The sequence below is a fragment of the Chiloscyllium plagiosum genome, unplaced genomic scaffold (genome assembly GCF_037043375.1).
Source record: "Chiloscyllium plagiosum isolate Xiang-an unplaced genomic scaffold, Cpla_swu_hap1 HiC_scaffold_35, whole genome shotgun sequence".
NCBI classification, from domain to species: Eukaryota; Metazoa; Chordata; class Chondrichthyes; order Orectolobiformes; family Hemiscylliidae; genus Chiloscyllium; species Chiloscyllium plagiosum.
This window is the reverse complement of record NW_028270173.1, coordinates 46,519,999-46,542,076: the sequence shown is the minus strand read 5'-3', so window position 1 is coordinate 46,542,076 and position 22,078 is coordinate 46,519,999. Positions and strand designations below refer to the sequence as shown.

The 22,078-nt window shown below is 44.1% G+C and overlaps 1 protein-coding gene across 1 annotated transcript in view; it reads left to right on the top strand.

Moving 5' to 3' along the window:
- LOC122541298 (class I histocompatibility antigen, F10 alpha chain-like) overlaps positions 1 to 22,078 on the top strand; it is a 189,950-nt gene that overhangs the window by 74,261 nt on the left and 93,611 nt on the right. The gene's annotated exons all lie outside the window — the stretch shown is intronic.

Genomic DNA, 22,078 nt, shown 5'->3' with positions numbered 1-22,078 from the left:
ACAGAGCCTGGGAGAATGAGTCACTGCTAATGGGGATTATTAATGGCTGACAAGGGTTGTGGCCAATAGAGTGTGTGTGTTGTGTGTGTGTTGTGTGTGTGTGTCTGTGTGTGTGTCTGTGTGTGTGTGTGTGTGTGTGTGTAACATGGGGAAAGGTACACAAGCCTGAAATTGTTAAACTCTGTATTGAGTCCACACGGCTGCAGGGTTCCCAAGCAGAAAATGAAGAGCTGTCCTTCAAGCTTGTGCTGAGCTTCACTGGTGCACTGCAGCAAGCCTGAGACAGAGCTGTTGGCCAGGGAACAGGGTGATGTGTTGAAGTGATAGGAACTGAAATCTCCAGGTCGTTTCTGCGACACGAGCATGGGGTTGTGTGGAGCAGTCCCGCAGTGTACGCTTTGTTTCCCCAATGGAGAGGGGACCACAGTCTCAGCAGTGAATACAGTCGCCGGGATTGAGTGGAATGCTTCACCTGGAAGGTGTGTTTTGATTCTGGGATACGGAGGACAGTGGAAGTAAATGGGTAGGTGACACATCTTCTGCCATTGCAGGGAAAGGTGCTATGGGGCTGTGGGGGGGGGGGGGAACGCGGAGGTCAGTGGGGGGATTGGGGAGGGGGTTGGGAGTGAAGAAGGAATGGACCAGTGTTTCCCAGAGGGAATGGTCCTTGTAGAAGGTCAGGAAGGGTCAGGCAGTGGAATGTGGGTTTGGTGCTGGCATCCTGCTGGAGGTGGAAATGGCAGCTGATGATCCTCCGGATGTAGATGGTGGTGGGACGGTGGGTGAAGACAAGGGAGACCCTATCACTGTTGTGGGAAGGGGGGGGGGGGGCAAAGTGTGGGAGATGGGTCAGACCCGGCCAACTGCCCTGTCAACCACGGTGTTGGGAATTCCTCGGCTGAGGAAGAAGATGGACATTTCTGAGGCCATCTTATCGAAGCTGGCATCATTCAAACAGATGCAGCGGAGACAAAGTCGCTCAGAGAATAGAACAGTCTTTACAGGAAGCAGGATGTGAGGATGTCCAGTCAAGGTACCTGTGGGACTCGGTCGGTTTGTAGTGGGTATTGTCACCAGGCTCTCCCAGAAATGGAAACAGGTGTTAAGGAAGGGAAGGGAGGAGTCAGAGATGGACCAAGTGAGGGTGTAAACTGAAAGGGAAATTGATAAACTTGATAAACCAATTCTGGATAAGGGAGGGAAGCAGCATTGGTGATATCATTGACCTACCGGAGAAACAGTTGTGAGTGGGGGCCAGAATAAGAGTGGGACAAGGAATGTTCCAAGAGGCAGGCAAGTGGATATGTCTGGTATGCATACCTTTGACCAGAAGAAAGAATTGAGAGAAGTTTTAAGGATGGGCTTGGCCAGGAGGAAGTTGGTGATGAATGGAGATGGTTCAGACCATTTTACCGGGAAGACTGAGAGAGCCCTGAGACCATCCTGACTGGGGATAGATGTGTAAAAGGGGGTGATACATCCAAGGTGTAGAGGAGGTGGCAGAGCCCATGAACTGGAAATTCTAAACTGACATAAAGCAGAGGAATGGCAGGTGTAAGGGGGAAGGGACTGGATAAGGGCAGACCACAAAACAAAGTTGAGGAAGGATAAGATGGTTCCTGTGCAGCTGGAGCAGTGAGTCTGCCCAGGCAGCCCAGTGTGGGGATTTTGGGAAGGAGGTAGAAGTGAGATGTGCGGAGTTAGGAGACTATGAGCTTGGATACACTGAGGGTGAGATTCTTGGATGAGATGAGGTTGGTGACCAAAGTGGACACAATGCACTGTTGTGCCAATGGTAGGGTCATGGGTCAGGGGGAGATAGGAGGAGGGACCAGAGAGTTGGTGCTCATCCTGTGCAATGTAGCGATCAGTACATCAGGCAACAACCACAGGTCTGAGCCAGCATGAGGCGCTGTTGTTGGACAGAGGTTGGGAATGTGCATATGACAATGTATGACACTGAGTGTGGATCTCAGGAAATGATGAGAACAGCTGTCAGGCACCCGTTGAACAGCACAGAGATCCCTGTGATACTGGATGGATTCAACACAAAGGATGGAACTGGAGTTGGAATCCACGTGGGGGGAGTCTGAGCCAGAGGCAGTCTCTGAGAAATATGATGTGATTGTGGATAGGGGTTTTCACAAATACCTTGTCAAACACCAGGAGTGACAGCAACATTAACGGTGGTGAACAAGAAATAAGAAAGATTGGAATGGAAATCCTGTCAGAGAGAGGAGCAGCACTTCTTCAAATTGGCCATAACGAGAAGAGACGTGGCAGTGAGTTAAACAGTTAACAAAAACCTGAATTAACTGTGTGCGGATGCTGGAAATCCAACAAAAACAGAAATTGCTGGGAAAACTCAGCAGGTCTGACAGCATCTTTTGGGATAAATGTTGTGGGGGATAGGGATGGGTAAACAATAGGTGGAAATAATCTAAAGAGAGAGATAAACAGTTAGACAAACAAAGGAGTGGATAATGGTTAGTCTGGGAACATTAATAGCTGCTACTAGGACTATTTGCATCTGACAAAGGATTATGTACAATAGCAGCTGATGTGATAACAAGGCCTGGTATGTGGGGGTGGGGAAAAGTGACATTTAGCTTGGATCCATTTATGTATCTGAGACATTTTCACTCTCTCAGAACCCTGTTTCACCCTCCCAGACTCTTAAACCTGTCAAAATAATTCCCCCCCACCCCGAAGTGATTGCCTCGTGTCTGTCCAGGCTGGTTGATGTATTTTTTTTTGTCTTTATTGCACATTGACAGAATGCATACTGGCTGCAAGTTATGTGATAGTCCTTTAGTGACTGTCCATTGCTTATGTAGAGTCATGCCGTTTATTGTATTTTTCAACTTCACCAAAACTAATTTTGACCTCAGGTTTTCATAATTTGCCTTATGTGAAAATTAACACCCTTGCTAGAATGCTCCCATGATTTTAAAGATTATATAACATTCTGTCGTTTTAAGATCACTCATTCTTGAAGTTTAAAAAAAATAATAACAAGGTTATTAATTAATCATTTCTTCTTACAAAATACTAGATCTCGAATAACACATCCTGTCATTGGCCCTCCAACATTGTGTTTGAGAAAACCACCCGATAAAGACTCCACAATCTCGTTCTTCACAGCTTCGGCGTTGAACTGTGTTGTGTTTTCTCATTATATATGCGGATAGAAGTCACCCTTGGCAACTTAGATGTCCATGTGACATAACACTCTCATGTCCTGATGAAAATCGTGCCACACACCCCCACCGCTATTTGGTGGCCTCTAAATGAATCTAACTAACGTCTGCTGCCCCCCTGCTATCTTTTAGCCACGTCTGAACAGATTCCACACACCACTCCTGATCCGAGCTGTTCCCTTGGTAATCCATTCATCGCATCCCGTAATACTGTTCTAACACAACCTCCCTTTACAACTTGTCATTTGTTCCAAATCTTCGAATTTCCTTGACTATTCAGTTCCCAGTTCTGCTAAACATGTGACCTTTGTTTGTGTAAGAGCAATTAGCTCATAGTGAGATCGATTCGAGCCTTTTGCTTGATTACCTTGCTGGGAATGTTCCATCCAATCAGGGGGAGTGCTATTAACTTTACCTTTTTGACACCATTTCACTTTCAGACCATGCTCGATGTTCAGCTCTCTGTATCAGTGGTGCTGGAAGAGCACAGCAATTCAGGCAGCATCCGAGGACAGGCAAAATCGACGTTTCCTGATGAAGGGCTTTTGCCCGAAACGTCGATTTTGCCTGTCCTCGGATGCTGCCTGAATTGCTGTGCTCTTCCAGCACCACTGATCCAGAATCTGGTTTCCAGCATCTGCAGTCATTGTTTTTACCTCGTTCAGCTCTCTGTCCTGACTTCTCGTTTTCCTTGCCTTTGTTCTGATTCCTGTTATCAAAATTACTTCCTCCCAATTAGGTTTGTATCCCCGATGAGCTGGTTTAAACCCACACCAACAACTCTCGGAAATCTCGCTTTCGGGATATCAGTTCCGGCACTGTTAAAGGTGTAATCCGCCCAGCAGGTGCTCGCGGAACATTTACACTTCATTGTTCTTTACACTACCGCTATTCAAGTATAATTTGGTTCCAAATTTTATTAATTAAAAACCACCATCTCCCTGCCCACACTCCATATCCAACAAAGAGAAGTTACACAGCAATGGCTGGTCTACCTACCCAGAAATCCCCGCGGTTGAGAACTTCCCCTATACAGGCCACAACAGGGAAGTACGCAGACGCAGTAACTCCCTCACTCTGGAGCATGCGCATTGTGACAGAGGGCTGGGTGATGCTGGTGGTGAGGATGTGGGAACGAGAAGGTGACCCTTGGAGCCGGAGGGTGGATGGGGAAATGGTTCAAAACATTTATTAAAGGCTGCAAACCTCGATTAAAGTCCTGCCTCCGACCGAAAGAAGGGCAGGAAAAAGGAGTAGACCCTGAATGGTCACTGTCAGGGGAGCACGGGAGCTCAGTGGTTAGCGCTGCTGCATTACAGCTCCAGGGACGGAGGTTCGATTCCACACTCGGGACCATTGTCTGTGTAGAGTTTCTCTGTGGGTTTCCGACCACAGACCAAAGATGTGCAGATTAGCTGAATTGGCCATACTTTAAATTACCCCACAGTGTTCAGGCCGTGGGGAATGGGTCTGGGTGGGATGCTCTTTGAAGGCTCAGTGTGGACTAAATGGATTTCTATGAGTTTGAAAAGTCAGCAAAAGCTGACAGTCTCTGGGAATATTCAAGTTTGCAAAGAATCCAGTTAAAAGTTTATTTCTTACCTTTTTTGTTGTATTTGAATAAAGTGTCTGCATGCTTCACTTATGGTTGGCTGCTGGTGTGTAGTCCTTTCCCGATTACACTGAAAAATACCCAGGGAAGTAAATTTTGCTGATTTTTCCCAAGACCTTGAACAATTGGGGCATTGAGTTAATTGCTTTTGCCATCTTGAAATATTGTTAATAGTTTTTGATGGCGTGCTAACAGTGACCTGTTTGAATTGTTTACTTTGGGGACTGAGTGTCCACTTTTGAAACCAGAGTATGCACCTAATCTTCTGTTTTATTGAGGCATGTCTGCCCCATGTGGTGACTTGTTTGGAAGGAAATATTGAGTTGCCCTTTACACTTTGTAAAGCAGTCTTGAATCTCTCTACTTTTGAGTTGTCTGGGCTTGAATCTTTGCAAGGACCTGTTTGGGCAAAATTGTCTGTGTCTTGGCTTCGGTGTTGCCACCATACCTTGGTTTTTGGCCAGTGTTTCTGCCCTGTTTATTTCAGTTGCTCTGATTGTATTTCTGGCTTTCTTTTTTAATTACTTTAGTTTTCTTGAACAATAGCAGGCTACTACATCTAAGATGGACAGATTTTTATTGAGCAAAAGTATCAAGATTTTAGTATATAGATTTTGGCCATAGGCCAGCCATGTTTAATTGAGTGATGGAACAGCCTCGAAGGGCTGAATGGCCTCTCCCTGTCCTCAGTTTATATGAGCTGCAGATTTGGAAATATTTCATTTGATCCTTGCCTCCAAATCACTGATGTATATTGTGAAGAGCTGGAACTAAATACAGATCTTTGTGTTATTCCATGAAGCACATCCTGCCAACATGAGAATGACCTGTATCTCTGATTCTGTCTGTTTGCCAATCATTAATCTGTGCCAGTCCTATCCAATATATTTAATCTTTCTAACTAGCGTGCGCAGAGGACTTCATCAAACATATTCTAAAAATTAAGTTTATTCACATCATTGGCTCTCTTAAAATTCTGGTTTAAGGAAACTCCAACGATTTTGTCCAACACAATTTCTCTTTTGCAAATCCACACTGACTATGCCCAAACCGTTCTTCAACACCTAGGTGTGTATTATCCCATCCTCCACAATAGATTTATATGATGTGGAAGTGCCGGTGTTGGACTGGGGTGAACAAAGTCAGAAATTAGACAACACCAGCTGATAGTCCAACAGGTTTATTTGAAATCACAAGCTTTCAAAGTGTAGCCCCTTTGTCAGGTGAAGTGAGTGAGAAAAACACAGAACACAATTTATTGGTAGAGAGATCAAGGGCAGAGAAATCAGATCATAAAAATGGTGTGAGTCAAGTGTTGCACAGTCGGCCTCTGCAGGTGACTAAGAGTAGTATACAGTGGGAGTAAAGTGTCAACAGCTGAAAGGATAACCTCTAACCTCTAATCAGAGGCAGAGAGATAATTACAAAAAAAATGAAAATAATGTGGTGCTGGACACAGCCCGATTGACTGGAGTAACAGGGAACTCACACGGAAGCTACTGGAAAAGCACAGCAGGCCCGGCAGTATCTGGGAAGAAATCCCGGAGGAAGGATCACCGGACCCAAAACGTTAACTCTGAATCTTTTTCTCAGATGCCACTAGACCCACGAAGCAAAACCCCTCCTGGTTTACAATATCCGTAATTCTTTTGGTTTTGTTTGACTGAAATAATATGATCGGTGTAAGAATCGCATGTTACAGGTCTAACAAAAGTAATAAATCTAAAACTATATGATGTAATTAAGGTAGATCATAATTGATCAAGGTGATTGTGTCAAACAGGACAGAAAGGAAGGTTTTACAGATACAGAACTGTGTGGTGGGCTCACATGTAAATGACATGAACCCAAGATCATGGTTGAGGTCATCTTGAGGTCATATTGAAGTTGACTATCAGTTTTTGCTCATTGATTCTGTAGATTTGTAGCATTTTTTCCTGTTACTGATGTAGGCCTACCATGTTTGTAATTCCTTATTTTCTCTCTGGCTCCCTTCTTAAATAATAGTGACATTCACTATTTTCCAATCAGCAAGAACAAATAATAAAAATGCATCAATTATCCCTATAGCCATCTCCTTCAACATGTTGGGATGAAGACTATCAGGTCCAAGAGATGTATCCATTTCCAGCTGCATTAATATCTCCAGTATAACCATATCATCTCTCAAATTTCTGGAGATCTCTGGTATCTTGCTTATTGAAAATATATATAAAACTTCTCTGCCATTTCTATATTCATCAATATAAATTTTCTGTAATATATTCAACTTTATTTCAGTCGTGTTTTCTGTTTACATCTCTATGTAAGCTTTTACAGTCTATTTACATATTTAAGTTGCTAAATTATGTTAAAGTTCTATTAGTTTGGCAGACACTCAGGCCTCTGTCACTGTATTCTATGAACCTTGCAAACATGAGAATTGCTGCTATTTCTGGGAACATTACAGATCATTCCTTTTAGTGCAAGGCAACTCCGAACTTCATTTGTTAACCTCCGTTGACTGGCTTTTTCTTTCAGTTTTTGCAGCATGAACAAATGGATAGTTGCTGTAAGTCATGTGACCAAGCTTTTCAAATAAACCCATCCATTACTTTGTACAGTCATGCCTTATAAAGTATTTTTCCAATTCACCTGAACCATTTGTTACTCTTGCCTCCTTCATTTCCTTAATTAGAATGAACTTCTTCACTTTTAAACATAATGTAACAGTGTCTGAGTGACAACTCACTCCATTTGGGTCTTGAAGAATGAGATTACTAATTAGCATTTTTGCATTACAAAATGCTAGATCAAAAATGACACATGACCGAGTTGGTTAACCAAGATATTGCTGGACAACCCCATCCCAAATACATTCCGTTGAGGTGAGGATTAGCGCACCAAGTAACTTCTAACTTCCCAAAACCTAGCCACTATCTGCAAGGCACAAGTCAGGAGTGTGATGGAATACTCTACACTTGTCAGGATGAGAAACGCTCAAAGAACACACGAGGAGCTTGAAGCCATCTCTCATGAAGCAACCAGCTTGATTGGTACCTAATCCTCAAATATCCACACTCTCCACCACCCACTCAGTTACATCAGTGTATACTAGCGATAAGATTCACTACAGAAATTTGCCAAAGATCCTGAGACAGCACCTTCTGAACCCATTACCACTTCCTTCCAAAAGGAGAAGAGCAACAGATACATTCCAAGCAACAGATACTTAGGATCACCACCACCTACAGTTTCCCCTCTAAGCCATTCACCATTCTGTGTTGGAACTATATCACCGTTACTTTATTGTTGCTGAATCAAAATCCTGTAATTCCCTCTTCAATGGCATAATGGCTGTAACTAGAGCAGATGGACTGCTGATGTTCAAGAAGGCAGCTCACAGCTATCTTTTCAAGGGTAGCTAAGGACGGGCAGTAAATTCTAGCCCAGCCAGTCTCACTCTCATCCATGAGTGAATTGAAATAAAATATTGTCCTTCCCTGCATTATGCATAATTAGTTTACCCAGTGCATATGCAGATTGAAGTCACCCAGCTGTATTGCCCATGTTAGAACATAATTTCATCTCCTGATGAATACCACACCCCACACCATTACTACTGTTGGTGGCAAATAAACAAATCCAGCTGATATTGCTGCCCCTTCCTGTTTCTTAGCTCCACCCAGACAGCTGACACACATTTACTCTGCTGATCTGAAATCCTCCCTCATTGCTGTATGATCCCATCTATTATTATCAGTACAACACCACTTCCTTTTCCTTATATCCGTCTTTAAATACTGCATTCCCAGTCCTGGTTACCATGCAGCCATTGTTTCAGCAGCAACATTAGATCATACCCATGATCTTTACTTGTGCCTTTAGATTGATTATATTGCTGTGAAAGCAGTGTGCTTTTAGGTCAAGTGCCTTTAACTTTGGATTTTTGACATCATTCTATTTTCAAACCTTAATCAGTGCCTCTACTTTGTTCTCCTACCTGCTATTCTCCCAAGAATCTTTTTGCTATCCTTTTACCAACTTCACTGCTTTCTAATTTGGGTTACCCCTCAAGTTTCCTTTCCCTGACAAGGTGGTTTAAACCCACCCCTATCAGCAGGAACAAATCTCTGAGAGAATATTGGGTCAGGTCCCATGAAGCTTTCACCCATCCAGCTTGACCAGGTTCCACGTGCCACAGAACCAGACTGAATTCCTCAGAAATCTGAAACGAAGACTGAAATATCAACCCTGGCTGATATTTTTGCATCATTGTTAGCCATGGGTGAGGTGCTGGAAGATTGGAGGGTTGGTATTCACTAGTGTTGACATAACCTCCAAAGCTGAAAACTTAGACTTTTGTTCACCATCAATATTCCATTCCATTTCTGTTGAAATGTAATCAACACCATTAGTAAATGTTGTTTTTCTTGCTCCACAGATCCTGTTGACTTCAGCTGAACACAGCCAATATTTTCTATATTTGTTTCAGATTTCTAGTGTCGGGGTGGAATGACCAAATGATCCACTCTGCACCCAGGAGTTCACTGCCAGCACCAAAGAGTTTATTCCATTGGGGAAGAAAAACAGCTGAAAATCCAAAGAAGTCTTCACTAACAAAGGACAATGTACATTTTTATACATTTGTTTCATCCGGCCTTTAACGCTTACAAACTAATCGTTAATTAATTACATATATTTTCAATTAAGGTAATTGTCTGTCTAAACAGCTACAGATGGACATGCTTGTGGTCAGCCCCCAGTCCTCCATGGTCTCATGATGTTTCCCAGACTCCCTTCTTGGGACTTTTCACAATGGGCACTGTATTCAAGTATATTCCCGCCCAAATAACTGAAAATTAATTGGATATTCACCTTAAGGACTTTTTAAGTTCCTCATTAACCTCATTACATGAAATGCAAAAACAATCTTTACTAGTTGTTATAATATCAGTTCCAATGAAGTTATATGGTTTCCACCTAATGTTAGAATTCTTTAGCTCCTGAGTTATGAGCAGTTTCTTTCTCACCGTGTTTATGAGACACCCTGATCTTTACCCTTGGGTGTCTTACAATATGGTCATTTAACCTGCATTCTAGTTTCTGTACCTGTTCTCCCTGTAATGATATAGAGGCTGCTTTTACTCTCTGACACTGGTTTTCCTTCATGATTTTATTTGGATCTTTCCCCTTAATGTTTTCAGTTTTCTTTTTTGTATATAGATGAATATATAACCACCTCAGAATCCATACCGATGATTATTTGAAGGATCTTAACGAAAACCTACTATTAGTATTGTAACAGATTGATTAAATAATTCAAGACAGACTCACTAATTAAATGTTGTGTTAAAATTTCTTATCTATGTCTTATGGTTAAACAACTGCAGCTGCATATTCTATCTCAGTTCTGGTACCTTGGGTCCACAGAGCGACGAGGTTGTGCAGGCTACATTCAGCAAATATTTTTCCAAGCTCTAAGACAACTGTCAGTCATGTTCTGCTGTTTCACTCAGGTGCAGTCATTGGCCGTTTTGTGCTGCTCAGTCATGGTTACCCGAACAATCCTCCTTTTGATAAGAGCCACCATCGAAAGGCTCTTAAACCCAATTTTGTGAACAATTTATCACTTGGTATTACTCGCCTCATTTGTGCTCACCACTCATGTGATTTGAAGAATCCATGTCACTTAAATCAAATCAAATTGCCTGGGTGTAGATGTCTTCCACGGTTTTTGTTGTTCCGTTACTAAGATGGAAGCATTTTCTTAAGCTACACATGCCAAGTGAATGATCTTGGCACTGGATACCATCGCACTTTTATGCCCAGACAATATTCCAGCAACAGCAGTGAAGACTAAGCCTCCAGAATGAGCCATGCACCTAGCCAAGCTGATCTAGTGCAGTTACAACATTAGTATTTACCAAGAATGTGGAAAATCATCCAGGTAGGTCCTGTACACAAAAATCCACCCTGTTTCCACCCTGTTATTCTACTCTCAATCATCAGCAAAACTATAAAATGTGTCATTGACAATGCCATCAAGTGGCACTTTCTCCACAATAACCTTATCACTCAGTTTGGGTTGCACTTGGCCCATTCACCTCCTAATGTCATTACAGCCTTGGTACAAAATGGACAAAAGAAAATTCAAGAGGGAAAGTAAGGATGACTGCCAATGATTTCAGTGATTTATTTGACCGAGTGTAACCTTAATGAGCCCTGTAAAACTAGTCAATAGGAATCGGGGAAAACTCCCCACTGGTTGGAGACACATCCCGCACAATAAATAATGACTGTAATTGTTAAGAATCACTCACCATATCCAGAAGACATCACTGTATGAGTTCTTCAGGGTGGTGTACTTCGCCCAACCATCTCCCGCTGTTTTGTCAATGATCTCCACATCCCCCCCCCCCCATCATAAGGACAGAGGTGGGGGTGCACAATATTCAGCACAATTCATGACCTTTCAGATACTGAGCAGTCAAAATGCAGCAAAGCCTGGACATGATCCCAACATCTACTATTAAGTAGCAAGTATCATCCAGCTGACACGTGTTAGACAATGACCATGCAGCTAGTCACCCCAGCTCCAAGCCTGATGACAGCTGTCCCACCTCACTCTGGGCCGGTAGCCAGTGGGCCCAGAACAGGGGCAACTCGTGGGCCCACAGTGGGGAAGCCAGCAGCCCAGAGTGATGCGGGGACAGTAGCCAGTGGGCCCAGGGCAGGGGCAACCAGCATCTCTAGAGTGGGAGGCCAGTAGTCAAAGCAACAATGGATACTGGTTGGTAACCAGTGGAAAACCCTTGTGGAAAAGCTAATGTTTATCTTATTAGCTTTGTTTTGTATTTTCCTGATTTATATTATGTACATCTCTAATGGAGTATAACTTTTTTTTATTTTCTCTTTTTTGTACTAAGATTTGTACCTAAGCTGGCGCAGTGTGTTGGTGACATTGTACACTTTACACTGAACCCCTGGTCTTTTGTAACTTGAACACACAGGACAATAAACCTAATTCTAGTCCGATTGAAAAGACACAATGTAAAATCCTTAAGGAACAATAGGATTGACTTTTCAAAATCTCAGTCTAAAACCTGAAACTGTACTTTTCCTATTCAAATGCTGACTCGCCTATCATGTATTTGTACTATTTTCAATTTGTATCTGTTTTATTTTAGCTTTAGAGAAGAAATTTATTTAATAATTCCATAACAATTTTCTTATTCTTGAGTTATCTGTCCATACTGCACACAGCGATGATCAGTGCCATGGATAGGGCAAGGAGGAAGGTCATGAATGTATCTAAAGAAAATCAGGAACTAACTTCAGAAACAAATAGTAACGATCACACATTCCTAAAATATCAGTTTCGGGAGGTTAAACACTACATTAACATTTCTACTCAGTTATTCCTATCGTTACATGTTATGATTTTACTCTTTCAAAAATGTTTCTGGCAATGTTGTCCTTTTGTAGGATTTTATAATCTACGATAAATAAATTGTTTAACATTCTATTTTGAAATAATTATTGCACTGGTTTAGAATGTTAATTTCATGGTGAACAAAGGCTTGAATTCTGTTTGAAAGTGTTTGAACATAATTGGATTTCCCATAAAGTCTGAACAAATGGTCCTCACTTCCATTAGTTAAGTAAACTTTATCAAGCAATCAGGTTTGAAACTGTACAAAATTTAATCAGCAATTAATCACTTGACAAAAAAAAAGAGTTAATACAACTTCATGTAACCTTTAATAACAACTAAATTCTTGGTTAAATCTCCGCAAAGAGTAACTGGGGGATGGGTGTCTCACTTTACCAAGGAATGTTTCACAATACGATTTGAGTATTATGTGTTTAGTATGTTTCAAACTCATGCTTCATGCCAAACATCACTTCATTCGTGAACATCTTATTTCCCCGAAAAGACCACTCCCTCTGTGACTCCCTCGTCAAGTCCACACCCCCCACCATTCCAACCTCCACTTCTGGCACCTTCCCCTGCAACCGCAAGAAATGCAAAACTTGCGCCCACACCTCCCCCCTTACTTCCCTCCAAGGTCCCAAGGAATCCTTCCATATCCACCACAAATTCACCTGCACCTCCACACAAATCATTTATTGCATCCGCTGCACCCGATGTGGCCTCCTCTACATTGGGGAGACAGGCCGCCTACTTGCGGAACATTTTAGAGAACACCTCTGGGACACCCAGACCAACCAACCTAACCACCCCATGGCTCAACACTTCAACTCCCCCTCCCACTCCACCAAGGACATGCAGGTCCTTGGACTCCTCCATCACCAGACCATAGCAACACGACAGTTGGAGGAAGAGCGCCTCATCTTCTGCCTATGAACCCTCCAACCACAAGGGATGAACTCCGATTTCTCCAGTTTCCTCATTTCCTCTCCCCCCACCTTGTCTCAGTCAAATCCCTCGAACTCAGCACCGCCTTCCTAACCTGCAATTTTCTTCCTGACCTCTCCGCCCCCACCCCCACTCCGGCCTATCACCCTCACCTTGACCTCTTTCCACCTATCGCATTTCCAACGCCCCTCCCCCAAGTCCCTCCTCCCTACCTTTTATCTTAGCCTGCTGGACACACTTTCCTCATTCCTGAAGAAGGGCTCATGCCCGAAACGTCGATTCTCCTGCTCCATGGATGCTGCCTGACCTGCACTTTTCCAGCAACACATTTTCAGATCTTATTTCCCCACTCCACCTTGGTGACTGGTCCATGATAGCTCCCAGTTAAACAATGCCTTGATTTTGAAAATTTTCATACATGTTTTAAAATCCCTCTATGGTCTCACTTCTCTCTGTCTCCATAACATCCTCAAGCCCACAACCCTTCAGGGTCTCTGTACTCCTCCAACTCTGGCTTCTTCAAGTTGCCTCTGTCTTAGTTCCTCCACCAACAAAGTGTGTCTCTCCAACTCACTGGACCCTGAAGTAGGGAATGCCCTTCCAGAACATCTCTATCTCATTCAATCTTGTTTTAAGATGCTCTAAAACCACCTCTTTGACCAAGCGTGCAGTCACCTGACCTTTTTTTAAAAAAGCTTCATTCACAGGATGAGGGCATCAACAGCCAGGCCAGCATTTATTGGCCATTCCTAATTGGAATAATTCAGAAGCATTCATCAAAAATGGTTTCATGGACATCACCTAGTAGCTGCTTAAGTGATTTGGTCTTAAATTGTGTTTGCTAATTATTCTTCTGAAGTGTCTACTTCATCAAAGATACTATATAAATGCAAGATATTATTGTTGTTTAGATATATTTTCGAGGGTGTGATGTGCTTACCATTGCTGAGACAAATAACAGCTGGATTGTAAATCAGACGCTCTGCCCCTAAGCTAATGGGAAAGGTGATGTTTCGATGTTAGGTATGCAATTTGCGTCACCCTATTAGTCTCCAATAATATGGAGGATGTGTACTGTGTATATTGTAAAATATAACCGACAATTATAAATGTAGTGTGGCAGCTCAGAGAGCCACAGACTGCACTGAAAGGATGTGACTGACTTTGCACTTTGTGTCATGCAAATTGGATCCAATTTGGAAATTGTTTTTACAATTTTTGGACAGTAAATATGCAAATAGGAAAACAGTCTTTTCCTATTTATATCATTAAGCTGACTATAAATGCTGATAATTGTGGTTAGTCATCAATAAATAATTGTTCATTGTTGATTGAATTCATTGCTAATAATTTCACGAGATTTTCACTCAGCAGTTTGTGGGTCCTCGTATCAGCAGTTGTTGAGGGTCAGTTCAATGCGACCTGGGAGAGTTAAGGCTATTCATGGGTCACAGGTCAGTATCAGTCACTGCTAACCCTCTGCTGGCTGGGAATCCCATGGACCCTGGTGTTCTTCCTGGTACTGAGCCTAATTCAGGACACAGTCACAGGGGAGACACTCAGACCCTGGGGGAGGGAGGGGAGTGCAGAGAGAGAAACGAAGAGTGCGGTGTGGGGTCTTCATGAAGTGGATTAATGACAGAGAGTGGTGTGGGACGTTTAGTTCCAGAGGCTCCAGTATGAGAGTTGATGGTGAGAGTCTGGTACAGAGAATCCAACATGGAGATTCAGCTGGTTCCCTGCAGTCATGGGAGAGCCCATCTCCCCAGTGATCCTCATGGAGCATTCCATGTGCAGACCCACAATGTCATTAGGGAGGGAGGGAATTCCAAGATTTGGAGCCAGTGACAGTGAAGGAATGGATGGCCAGGGTGGTGAGTGGCTTTGAGGGAACTTGCAGATGATGGTGTTCCTCGGTGAAGCTACAGAACAGGCCGAGGTGTGCAGAAACAACAGGAGCAGCAGAGACAGAGCTCAGTGATTCCACAACCAACAGATCAGATCTGCTGTCCTACCACATCCAGTCATGATCATTCAACAACTCAATGTAGGAGGAGGAGGCTCCACTTGGGTTGCTGGATTCCTGCTCCACGGACAATCCCGATGTACCGTCACCTCCCCCAGTTGGAAGGACTGAGCCATATGTTTACTGTGAGAGGGGGATCCCAGGGTCCTAGTGCTGTCCTGATGCTCCTGAGCAGGTGGGGGAGGCCTCTTCTCACCCCCAGCCTTACTGGCTCAGAGCCTGAACCTCAGCCTGGCTGTGCTGGAGCTTCCCCGTCACTGGGACCAGGTCATCACTTAGCACTTGTTCCATTTTCTGCTTCTGCAGCTTCACATCAAACAATGGATCAAATTTCTCAACAAATAGGGTGCAGTCTCCAAAGATTGTCGTATTATCGGTTTTTCCAGTTTGTAAACAGAAGCTGTTTCCCCTCAGAGTATTTAATTCCCAGTCCCTGATTGGAATAGGGACAGTGCATTCCCAGAGTGTTGTGATCCTTTCCTTTCCCTCCCTGTGTTTTTCCTGAGTCCCTCCCGATGAGTACAGAATTCAGCTTTCCATTCTGTCTCTCAGTTCTGCAGCTCAGGATGAGGACAGGAACTTTCCTGGGATTTTACGTGAGGGGGTTTCATGAGGGAACTGGTCTCTCACCAGTCTGGGCCTCTCACCAGTGTAACAATCCCTGAGAGACTGGGAGCTCAGGTTGATAATTGCCCCTGGAAGATAGGGAGATGAGCAGATTCTTCATCATCTCTGGGCTGCTATTGAAAGCAACCAGGAGGATGGTAAAAGGGAATAGCGTCCCAGAAATGGACTCCCAGTGGGAGCAGGGTGCCAGATGAAAGGGTGATGAGTGATTGTGTTGATAAGCAGTATTCCCACTCAGGGACAGGGTGCTGACAGGCAGCATTTATATAGCAGCCAAGGACTACACTGTGCTCATCGCTGTCTGGCCTGTGTTATACAATGTTCACTGACACTAATCCTGAGAGTGAATGAAGCTCAAGTCTATAAAAAGAGAGGTTAAACAATCACAACTACAGCCAGTACGTCTGGTCAAACAACATGGCCAGCATCACTGGCATCACAATTAGCATTGCTGGCTGCATGACTGGTATTGTTGGTACCATGTATTACTGTCACCACAGACATTGTGACTGATCATGACCAGTTACACAGATACCATGGGCCGTATTTCCTGTGTTACATCCGTTATTACTGATATACTGGCACCCATGACCACATCCATCTCAAAGGGCAAGGGTAATAGATCGATGGTAACACTACCATCTGCAAGTTCCCCTCCAGGCTACTCATCATCCTGACTTGGAAATGTATCTAGGATGAGGAGGAACCAGTGTGGGGCGGGGATGGACAAAGTTAAAAATCACACAACACCAAGTTATAGTCCCAAGTTATAGGTTATTTGGAAGCACTAGTTTTCAGAGCGCTGCTCCTTCATCAGGAAACATATCGCCGTACCTTCCCTGTCACTGGGTCAAAATCCTGGAATTCCCTCCCAAGAGTATTGTGGGTCTACCTATAGCACATAAAACATGGAACATAGAACAGTACAGCACAGTACAGGCCCTTCGGCCCATGATGTTGTACTGAACATTTATCTTAATCTAAGATCAACCTTAAAAATCACACAACACCAGGTTAGAGTCCAACAGGTTTATTTGGAAGCACTCGCTTTCGGAGCACTGCTCCTTCAAATGGTGGTTGTGGAGCAGGACCAGAAGACACAGAATTTATAGCAAAAAGGGTTACAGAGTCACGGAGTTGTAATGACATATTAAACAAACTTAGATTAAGTCTTGCATCTTTTCAGAGGGGACATGTTGGTTTCAGCTCTTTAATATGCAAATTCGAAAACTTTGAAGTTACATTCTCAAGATAGCTTCAGTTTATCTAACAATAGCCGTTATCCCAGCTCAGACAATGTATTAAAGTTGTGAACTTAAAGTCTGTCCCAGTGTTGAGTCAGTTTTATTTCTAAAGTGGGACTTTTAGATTCTGACATGGATTTATGCCGTTTTTGAACAAAAAAAATGTAATTCTGCAACTGCAGATCCACTCTACAAATGTATATGTGCGCACATGCAGGAGAGAGAGTGGGTGTGTGTATGTGAGTGTGTGCATGTGGGTGTGAGTGTATGTGAAAGAATGTGTGTATATGTGTGTGTAGGTTTGGTCAAGTATGTGTCTGAGTGTGAGGGTGTGTGCATGTGGGTGTGAGTGTATGTGAAAGAATGTGTGTATATGTGTGTGTAGGTTTGGTCAAGTGTGTGTCTGTGAGAGGGTGTGTGCATGTGGGTGTGAGTGTATGTGAAAGAATGTGTGTATATGTGTGTGTAGGTTTGGTCAAGTGTGTGTCTGAGTGTGAGAGGGTGTGTGAATGTGGGTGTGAGTGTATGTGAAAGAATGTATGTATATGTGTGTGTAGGTTTGGTCAAGTGTGTGTCTGAGTGTGAGAGGGTGTGTGAATGTGGGTGTGAGTGTATGTGAAAGAATGTGTGTATATGTGTGTGTAGGTTTGGTCAAGTGTGTGTCTGAGTGTGAGAGGGTGTGTGCATGTGGGTGTGAGTGTATGTGAAAGAATGTATGTATATGTGTGTGTAGGTTTGGTCAAGTGTGTGTCTGAGTGTGAGAGGGTGTGTGCATGTGGGTGTGAGTGTATGTGAAAGAATGTATGTATATGTGTGTGTAGGTTTGGTCAAGTGTGTGTCTGAGTGTGAGAGGGTGTGTGCATGGGGGTTTGTTTGGAGGAAATGTTAGATTTTCACTCCCCTCCCCCACCCCACCCCAACCCCCAGCAGCCTGGGCCAGGCATTAAGTGAAAGTGCGATATCTTCGGGGTGTGGGTACATTTTATTTTGTTCCAAAACTGCAGACTTACAGACATTGTCAACCATCCAATTCTTAACACACATTGATTAAACCTCACTTTGTGCTTCCTGGTTAGTTTGGGGAAGGCTTGTTGGGGAGTTGGATGGTCTTAACTCCCCCAGTTCACATTGAATTGAAGCCCAACATCTGCTCATTCCAACAGCCACAAGCTGCTGAGTGAATGAATTAAACCTTTCTTGTGAAATTCATTGATGAAAAAAGTGGACAAATCAACCACTGACAATTATTTATTAATGACACACTACAATGATCAGTATTTGCTGACACTGACTCCCCCCTCCTCCCCAACCCCCTCCAGCCGGTGTGTCCAAAGGCAGCACCTGTCAGAAGGAAACATTGACAATGAAGGTTCCTCTCCATCTGTCCCAGCCCAGAAGCTTGTGTGCTCAGCCCTGGGTGAAACATTCAGCTGGTGAGCCAGCCCTTTCCTCCCTCCAATAGCTGCTGGGACACCAGTCAGTGCAGTATTCCTGACTCCCAGCAGCTGCCCAGCCCCCTCTTCACACTCATTCAGATCCTTCGAAAAGGATGCACGGAAGCACGGATGGTGTTTCCATGTTCACACTGGAACATGAGAATCCCGCTATTCCTTAATGAGACTCCTGGAATGTCCTGGAGTGGATCCCAGGGAACCCACGAGGTCAGGAATGGACAGAAACAAGGTAATTGCTTCAGGGAGGGAAGGGGAGGGGAATTAGACTGGCAGGTATTAACAGTGTCCGGGAAGGTGAGGCAGGGCCAGGAGGAGACTGAAATCAGTCTGACAGCATTTAACAGTGTCTGGAAAGGTGGGACAAAGTCTGGAGGGGAGTGAAATTGGACTATCAATTGGACTGCTACAGCTGTAACAGTATCTGTGAGGGTGAGATAGGGCAAGGAGAGGGATGAAATTCGTCAGACAGGTTTTAAAGGTGTGTGGGAGGGTGTGACAGGGTCAGGAGGGGAGGGGAATTAGTCTGACAGGGTTTAACAGTGACTGGGAGGGTGGGACAGGGTCAGGAGGGGAGGGGAATTCGTCTGACAGGGTTTAACAGTGTCTGGGAGGGTGGGACAGGATCAGGAGGGGAGGGGAATTAGTCTGACAGGGTTTAACAGTGTCTGGGAGGGTGGGACAGGGTCAGGAGGGGAGGGGAATTAGTCTGACAGGGTTTAACAGTGTCTGGGAGGGTGGGATAGGGTCAGGAGGGGAGGGGAATTAGTCTGACAGGGTTTAACAGTGTCTGTGAGGGTGAGACAGGGTCAGGAGGGGAGGGGAATTAGTCTGACAGGGTTTAACAGTGTCTGGGAGGGTGGGACAGGGTCAGGAGGGGAGGGGAATTAGTCTGACAGGGTTTAACAGTCTCTGGGAGGGTGGGACAGGGTCAGGAGGGGAGGGGAATTAGTCTGACAGGGTTTAACAGTCTCTGGGAGGGTGGGACAGGGTCAGGAGGGGAGGGGAATTAGTCTGACAGGGTTTAACAGTGTCTGGGAGGGTGGGACAGGGTCAGGAGGGGAGGGGAATTAGTCTGACAGGGTTTAACAGTGTCTGGGAGGGTGGGACAGGGTCAGGAGGGGAGTGAAGAAGTTCCAAATAAGTCTACAGAGAGAAATTGCCATATCATTTACTAAATTATGAAGAAGCTGAAACAGAGATGTCCAAAGCTGAGAAAATAAAAAAAGAATGTTCGAAATGGAAAGAAATATAAAATGACACACTCTGAAACATTCACTCACTCATTGGACCCAGGATTCATTCACCCTCAGCATTAACGAACCACATTCACACAGCACAGTGCAGAGGGAGTCAAGGGTGAAGGAGTCATAGAGTCGTAGAGCCATAGAGATGTACAGCATGAAAACAGACCCTTCGGTCCAACCCGTCCATGCCGACCAGATATCCCAATCCAATCTAGTCCCACCTGCCAGCACCCGGCCCATATCCCTCCAAACCCTTCCTATTCATATACCCATCCAAATGTATCTTAAATGTTGTAATTGTACCAGCCTCTACCACTTTCTCTGACAGCTCATTCCATACCCGTACCACCCTCTGTGTGAAAAAGTTGCCCCTTAGGTCTCTTTTATATCTTTCCCCTCTCACCCTAAACCTATGCTCTCTAGTTCTGGACTCCCCGACCCCAGGGAAAAGACTTTGCCTATTTACCCTATCCATGCCCCTCATAATTTTGTAAATCTCTGTAAACCTCTTTACTCAGAGAGTAGTAAGGGTATGGAATGCTTTGCCTGCAACGGTAGTAGATTCGCCAACTTTAAGTACATTTAAGTCGTCATTGGACAAGCATATGAACGTCCATAGAATAGTGTAGGTTAGATGGGCTTCAGATTAGTATAACAGGTCGGTGCAACATCCAGGGCCAAAGGGCCTGTACTGCGCTGTAATGTTCTATGTTCTATGTTCTATAACGTCACCCCTCAGCCTTCAACACTCCAGCAAACACAACCCCAGCCTGTTCAGCCTCTCCCTATAGCTAAAATCCTCCAACCCTGGCATCATCCTTGTAAATCTTTTCTGAACCCTTTCAAGTTTCACAACATCTTTCCGATAGGAAGGAGACCAGAATTGCATGCAATATTCCAACAATGGCCTTACCAATGTCCTATACAGACACAACATGACTTCCCAACTCCTGACCAACAAAAGAAAGCATACCAAACACCTTCTTCACTGTCCTATCTATCTGTGACTCCACTTTCAAGGAGCTATGAACCTGCAGTCCAAGGTCTCTTTGTTCAGCAACACTTCCTAGGACCTTACCATTAAGTGTATAAGTCCTGCTAAGATTTGCTTTCCCAAAATGCAGCACCTTGCATTTAGCTAAATTAAACGCCATCTGCCACTTCTCAGCCCATTGGCCCATCTATTCAAGATCCTGTTGTAATCTGAGGGAACCTTCTTCGCTGTCCACTTCACCTCCAATTTTGGTGTCATCTGCAAACTGACTAACTGTACCTCTTATGCTCACATCCAAATAATTTATGTAAATGACAAAAAGTAGAGGACCCAGCACCGATCCTTGTGGCACTCCACTGGTCACAGACCTCCAGTCTGAAAAACAACTCTCAACCACCACCCCGTGTCATCTACCTTTGGGCCAGTTCTGTATCCAAATGCTAGTTCTCCCTGTATTCGGTGAGATCTAACCCTACTCACCAGTCTCCCATAGGGAACCTTCTTGAATGCCTTACTGATGACATCTACCGCTCTGCCCTCATCAATCCTCTTTGTTACTTCCTCAAAAAACTCACCATGTTCGTGAGACATGATTTCCCACGCACAAACTCATGTTGACTATCCCTAATCAGTCCTTGCCTTTCTAAATGCATGTGCATCCTGTCCCTCAGGATTCCCTTCAACAACTTGCCCACCCCTGAGGTCAGGCTCACCGGTCTATAGTTCCCTGGCTTGTCCTTACCACATTTCTTAAACAGTGGCACCACATTAGCCAACCTCCAGTCTTCCGGCACCTCACCTGTGACTATCGATGATACAAATATCTCAGCAAGAGGCCCAGCAAACACTTCTCTAGCTTCCCACAGAGTTCTCGGGTACACCTGATCAGGTCCTGGGGATTTATCCACCTTTAACCATTTCAAAACATCCAGCACTTCCTCCTCTGTAATCTGGACATTTTGCAAGATGTCACCATCTATTTCCCTGCAGTCTATATCTTCCATATCCTCTTCCACAGTAAATACTGATACAAAATACTCATTTAGTATCTCCCCCATTTTCTGTGGCTCCACCCAAAGGCTGCCGTGCTGATCTTTGAGGGGCCCTATTCTCTCCCTAGTTACTCTTTTGTCCTTAATATATTTGTAAAAACCCTTTGGATTCTCCTTAATTCTATTTGCCAAAGCTATCTTATGTCCCCTTTTTGCCCTCCTGATTTCCCTCTTAAGGTATACTCCTACTGCCTTTATACTCTTCTAAGGATTCACTCGATCTATCCTGTCTTTCCCTTACATATGTTTCTTTCTTTTACTGA